Consider the following 6,600-nt stretch of genomic DNA (forward strand, 5'->3'; position numbering starts at 1 on the left):
CTTTCAATAAATCCTGCTTTCTAAAAAAAACAAAAAAAACAAAAAAAAGCATTTGCTGACTGTTTTCAAACAGATCCAGTCATGTCCATAACACACACATTTTCATCAGACCTCATTTTATAAGTACCACCGGCTTCTAAGCCACCGGAAACTGACTTTGAAGGGATCTTCAAAACATTTCAAAAATTTGCCTGTTGGTTTGTGCTTTTTCTGGCTAATGCTTCTAGAGTCATCCCTCGTTTTAGTTTCTAAATTTGCATGGCTGCCTGTTTTGACTTGCTTCACCATGCAGGTATTGCTCGAGGTCTGCCCGAGCAAGAGGACCTGAGGCTGAGGCTGATTTGCCTTTCTACCGGGACAGGCCCCCCCTTGCAAGGAGGCGTCTGAGCACCAGCCGCGCGTGGGGGACGCGGCTGCTCCGCTCGGCCGCGGGTAGGGTGGCGCCAGCCTTTGCATTCGGACCCGGCAGCGATGACTGAGCGCTCAGTTTCCATGACCGTTCTTATTTTCACCGGTTTCAAGTGTTTCACTCAAACTGCCCAGTTTTAACCCTCCGCTCCGTGTTCCCAGATGAAAACAGGATTTTGACCGTGGATGACACGTCAAGGGAGCGAAAGCCGGAGCCCAGTCGCAAACAACACCGCGCAGGCGCGCTGAGCGCAGCGGGGCCGGGTGGCCGCCGACCGGGCTTCGGATGGGGTGAAAAGCAAAACAAAACACCGGGTCCCAAGGTGATCAACTGGTTGGCTTTTCTGCTTCCTTTTTTTGTTGTTGCTTTTTAAGTTTTGTTGCTGAAGAGCTAGTTGTGGAGCCTGGCAGAGAAATCCTTCGTAGAATTCCTCGGCCCTAGAGAACGGCCGCTGGCCTGTGGGCTGGTTAAATTAGCCTAATTTGTTCTCGCTGCGGAGTTTTGGCCTTTTTATTTGTCTACAGCACTAATCCACTGGAGTGGCAAAATTTAAAGAAAAGAAAAGAAAAAAGGGAGGGGGGTGTGGAGGTATCCTACCGCCACAGAAGGTATTTCCCCTGGCGGGTCTTCCCCAAACCACGCGAGATCTGCCTGCGGGGCCGCGCGATCTCCCCGGAAGGACGTCTGCGCATGCGTCTGGCTGCTCATTTCTGCGCGCCCGAGTTTCAAAACTGTGCCAGGTGGTAGGCGACCACGGTTGAACCTCGGGAAGTGCCCGTCACGTTGATCCGATGGATTCAAGTACACAACCCCACACGCATCGAGATTTTGCAGTCAAAACTCCACCAGCTTGAATGGTCGTCCCTTCTTTCCGTTTTTACATTGACCGTGAACTATGAGCGCAGGTTCCAGCGAAGAGGGGAGTGGAAAGCCGAGCAAGGTCTTACAATGAGGGTGATGGTTGTATGTGCTTGCAAAGCTTACTCTGGGAGCGACAGAGAGGGCTACATCTGAAAGACCACAGGATTGTTTTTCCTCCGGTGACCAAGAGAGGGGATGAGTGTGAACTGAGTTAATACAGTGGGAAGAAGATGGAAAGATGGAGAGGAAAATGAATGCAGTACCTATGGAGCGTCCCTGAGGGTTGAAGCTAGAAAGAAAGGACTGGTGACAGTAGAGGGAATTTTCTTTTAGTTTTTTTAAGTAGAGACGGGGGTCTCTCGAACTCCTCCTGCCTCAGCCTCCCGAAGTGCTGGGGACACAGGTGTGAGCCACTGCACCTGGCCTAACTTGATTTTTATTTTATATTTGAAATTTTCTTAAAAATATTGTGAACCACGCATGCTTGTAAACAGAAAGGCACACTTAGTTCACGCTGTACGTAAGGTGGAAATGGGGAAGTCCTTAAGGCAGGGGTCCCCAGCCCCTGGGCCACGGACGGGTGCACGGTCCTTGGCGTGTTAGGAACTTGGCGGCCCCGGACGAGGTGAGCGCAGGCAAGCGGATCTCCGTCTCCTGTCAGATCAGCGTGGCATTAGATTGTCATAGGCGCGTGAGCCATACTGTGAACTGTGCATGTGAGGGATCTAGGTTGCCTGTTCGTTTTGAGAATCTGATGCTTGAAGATGCCCTACTTCCTGGTCCGTGGAAAAATTATCTTCCACGAACCTGTCCCTGATGCCAAAAAGGCTGGGACTGCTGCCCTAAGGGAATGGAACATGGGCCGTACTAAAAGCCATAGTCCTGAACAGGGGCTGAGGTTGGAATTGGGAAACACAACTAAGGTAACAAGTCAAGAATTTGGGAACTGCATTGGGGATCTGACTAATCTGACCTCCTTTCTCCCTCAGGATGCACGGGACACCTGTTCAAGCACTGGATTTAGCCTTGCAGCATCTTAAAGGTACCCACCGCCACCTGAAGTGTCCTCCTCCTTCCAATGGAGTCCCTTGGCTTCTTCCACCTCCCACCAACTCAACCCTTTTACCAGAATGGAATGTGGATTTCATGGAATGAAATGGTGGAATTTAGTTACCAGATTACTCAGATGTGTCGCTGGCACATATTTCTACCCTCTAGCCTCCCAGTTCACCAGGTATTAGAGTCCACCTTGATATTGGCAGGAATTCTGTGCAGGTTAGCCAGTACATTTAGATTCTTTGTGTACTGTCTCGAGTACAAGGCAGGAATGCTGATGGAATACACAATTTTACCAGGCTTAATAAAGGAGTGACTGATAGGTAAGCAGTATAGCTTCATCTGTAAGAAAAACTAAACAAATGCCTGTTGGAAAATGACAGGATTGAAGCTAGTAGTGATGAAGGATGCAGGTATTAATAGACAGAATGGAAATGCTTCAGTAAAGAGCCAGACCTACCAAGAGGTTCTCCCTAAGGCACTTCATTTCCTTGACAGTCTAAAACATCCTGGCAACTGGGCTACATGTGTGCAACTCATAGAAAAATGCTGCAGGAAAAAGGAGGACTCCAGGGTTGAAGCTTGGGTTTCTGGGGAGGTGTCATGTTTTTGGAAGTGTGATCATCCAGGTCTAAGGGGCATAAAATCTCAGTACGATGCCATAGAAAGTGTGTAGAGTTGAGAATCAGACCTAGAGCCTGACTTTAGGGTCTGCCAATCACTCTGTGTGACCTCTCTAAGCTTATTTTCCTATGTTTAAAATAAGGATAACAGGACTATTGTGATTATAAGATGATTGTAATGAAAAAATATGGTACTGTTGAAAAGACTACATGAGTTACTAGCATAGCACTTGGTATATAGTACATAGAACATGCTACCTACCCATAGAGTTGTGGATGCTGTCTGGAGCATAGGTCCATCTGTATTTATTTATTTATTGAGTTGGAGTCTTGCTCTGTTGCCCAGGCTGGAGTGCAGTGGCACGCTCATGGCTACTGCAGCCTCAACCTGCCGGACTCAGGCAGTTCTTCCATCTCAAGCCTTTCAAGTAGCTGAGACTATAGGTGCACACTACCACACCCAACTAATTTTTAAAATTTATTGTAGAGACAAGGTCTCACCAAATTACCCAGACTCTCTCGAATCCTTGGGCTTGGGCAGTCCTCTTGCCTTGGCCTCTGAAAGTGCTGGGATTACAGGTGTGGCCACCATGCTGACTCTGTATTAAGAGAGCCTTAAGACAGATTCTCTTCCTTGCTATCACGTAGAATCTCCTTGGGAGCTTTTAAAAAATCCTATTGCCTAAGCTTTACCCTAGGTCAATTAAGTCAGAATCTCTGGGAGTGGAACCCAGACATCAGTATTTTTTTCAAGCTCTGCATTTTGCAACTAAGATTGAGAGCTATGCTTTGAGAGTTTCCTCTAGAAGGAGAAATGAAATTAAACCTGTGGTTTAAGATCTCCTGATCTGGGTGGTTATATATTTGAAAAATCTCTGCAGTGATAAAAGCTAAAGCTTGAGACAGTCAGATGAGTAGGGTATAATGAGCTATATTCAGGAGGGTGGGCACTGTGATAAGAACGGGGTTACCATACTGATTTGGGAAAGGCCAGGGATATACAGGAAGAGTTTGAGCCCCTAAGCTGTTCCAATTTTTTTGTGTATGACAGAGTCTTGCTCTGTCACCTAAGCTGAAGTACAGTGGCACAATCATAGCTCACTGCAGCTTTTAACTCCTGGGCTCAAGCGATCCTTCCACCTCAGCCTCCCCAGTAGCTGGGACCACAGGTGCATACCACCATGCCCAATTAATTTTTTTACTTTTTTGTGGAGACTGGGTTTCACTATGTTGCCCTGGCTCCAAGCTGGTCTTTTGATCTAACACAGGCAACACAGATGATGATCTATTTATCACATTACCACATGGTGAATCTTGAGCCATCAGGAGGGCTGATGGCGTAGTGGGTTGGGAGAAACTTTTATGACCTGCTCTTCTTCGGTGGTTGGGAGGGACCTCAAGGCATTGTTGAAATGTGCGCATATGGGTGTTATTTTCCAATGAGAGGATGCAGATGGAATGCTTGCACGGCAGGCCATTGATAATGAAGCCTCTTCCCATAGCGTGTCAGGGTCGATGTGACTGCTGTGACCACACAAGTGGTTTCGTTGGTACTGACACATGAGAAAGGTGAGGTTCCAGCCTGTCTTTGTAGCCTTTCAGTGAACAGAGAATCACTTGGAATAGAAGTAGCATGTCTGGGTCAGGAATTTCAGCTTCTAAGAGACAAGATACTTTCTAGTAGGACAAATCTGGTTTCTAGAAATATAAGTAATTCAGAAGTTGAAACTTTAGTCATTAAATGCCAAGACCCAAATGTAATAATAGTGGTCAGGAATATCTTTTGCCACATAGGTTTACCTGTCTTTAATTGGGTTCCTTTTCTTGGAAAGTGGGCACACATGAGTAATAGAGTCCTTCTGGGACAGGTGGGCACACCAGACAGATTGGTCTCTTTCTTTATGAGTTAGAGTGAGTCAGGACTGGAACCAAAGACAAGTAATGCCTCAGGTTCTTGAGAACTTATTTAGCTGCTGGGGACCACTGGTACTTTTGCACAGGAAGTAAAGCAGAAAAAAGCTTAGTCCCAGCTGGAAAAAAAACTGTAGTTATATCTTTTCTGCTTTGTTGAAGTCAATTGCCTGTTGGACCTTGTTCAAAAAGCTTCATATTGTGCCAGTATGGGATTCTGGTCCTACATATAGTGGTGTCCAGTTCATCTTTCTGCTTCTTTTTGGGATGTTAGAAATAAAATTCCATATAATTGGTATAGTTGAGTAAGGAGACTAGCTTCCTTGGACACAAAAGAGGTATCTGCCATTATTATAGTTGTAGAATCCTGGGATACTGAGTGGAGTGTCATCCTGAGGATATGGTAATCACAAGAACAGAACAAAAGACTTGTCTGAGCCAGAGGTGTCCCAACTGACATTAGAAATTATCAATCTCTGCTGGATCCAGTCAATATGTCTTAGTGAACTTCTTGATTATTTTTTTAAATTTCAAGTCTCATTCTATCGCCTAGACTGGAGTGCCATGGCATGCTCATGACTCACCACAGTCTCAACCTTCTGGGCTCAGTCAGTCCTTCCACCTCAGCCTCCCAAGTAGCTGGGACTACAGATGCGTGCCACCATGCCCAGCTAATTTTTTTAGTTGGAGCCTTACTCTGTCACCCAGGCTAGAGTGCAGTGGCACATTCTCGGCCAACCCAGCATTGGCCTGCTGGGCTCCAGCGATCCTTCCACCTCAGCCTTCCAAGTAGCCAGAACTACATGTGTGCGCTGCCATGCCTAGCTGATTTCTGATTAATTGCAGAGACAAGGTCTCACCAAGTTGCCCGGGTTGGTCTTGAACCTGCAGGCTCAGGCAGTCCACTCACCTCAGCCTCCTAAAGTGATGGGATTGCAGACTGAGCCACTAAGCCCGACCTTTTTTTTTTTTTTTTTTGAGAGACAAGGTCTCACTATGTTACCCAGGCTGGTTCTGAACTCTTGGGCCTAAAGAATCCTCCCATTTCAGCCTTCCAAAGTTCTGGGATTACAGGCATGAGCCACCATGCCTGGCTGAATTTCCGAATTAACATTCAGAAGGCCAAGAACAAAAGCAGAAGGGATGTTAGGAGTTGCCAGGATTGGAGATTGCTGAAGTGGGTACAGGGAAAAGACAAAGATGTTAGTTTGTCCACCTCTAGCAAGAGAATTAGTAAAATGGCTAAACATTGCTGGCTAGGTAAGGGGACAAGGGATTCAGCGACTGCAGGGGTCAAGTAACTGAAGGTTATGAAGTGGGTGAAGAACAGATTATGCAGAAGTGAGGAGTAGAATGGGGTGGAAGGATAGGAGGCTCCGGGTAAGGAGAGAAGCTGGTTGGAAGTAAGAAGAGCAAAATATCCAGTGGTAACAGTTTAGTTAAACTCTCCTAAAAGTATATTAAAATAGGAGTGCTGCCTGACATCTTAAGACAAGAGATGCAGCAGGGCGTGGTGGCTCACATTTATAATCCCAGTATTTTGGGAGACCAAGGTGAGAGGATTGCCTGAGCCCATGGGTGTGAGACCAGCCTGGGCAACTTGGCGAGACTTCATCTCTAAATCAAAATAAATAAAAAAATTAGTTGGGCGTGGTGGCACATGCCTGTAATTCCAACTACTTAGAGGGCTGAGGCAGAAGGATCACCTGACCTCAGCAGGCTGAGGCTGCGGCAGCCGTG

General features: G+C 46.6%; 1 protein-coding gene across 1 annotated transcript in view; it reads left to right on the plus strand.

Moving 5' to 3' along the window:
* Positions 1–1,171: 1,171 nt before the first annotated feature.
* The window catches only part of GPR19 (G protein-coupled receptor 19), a 38,592-nt gene continuing 33,163 nt past the window's right edge, over positions 1,172–6,600 (plus strand). The window contains exons 1-2 of the mRNA XM_008062516.2: positions 1,172–1,269; positions 2,260–2,312. The gene's annotated coding sequence lies outside the window, so the exon portion shown is untranslated. The remainder of the gene's footprint in view (positions 1,270–2,259; positions 2,313–6,600) is intronic.

This window comes from Carlito syrichta, unplaced genomic scaffold, assembly GCF_000164805.1.
Source record: "Carlito syrichta isolate Samal-C Ts95f unplaced genomic scaffold, Tarsius_syrichta-2.0.1 Scaffold305731, whole genome shotgun sequence".
NCBI lineage: Eukaryota > Metazoa > Chordata > Mammalia > Primates > Tarsiidae > Carlito > Carlito syrichta.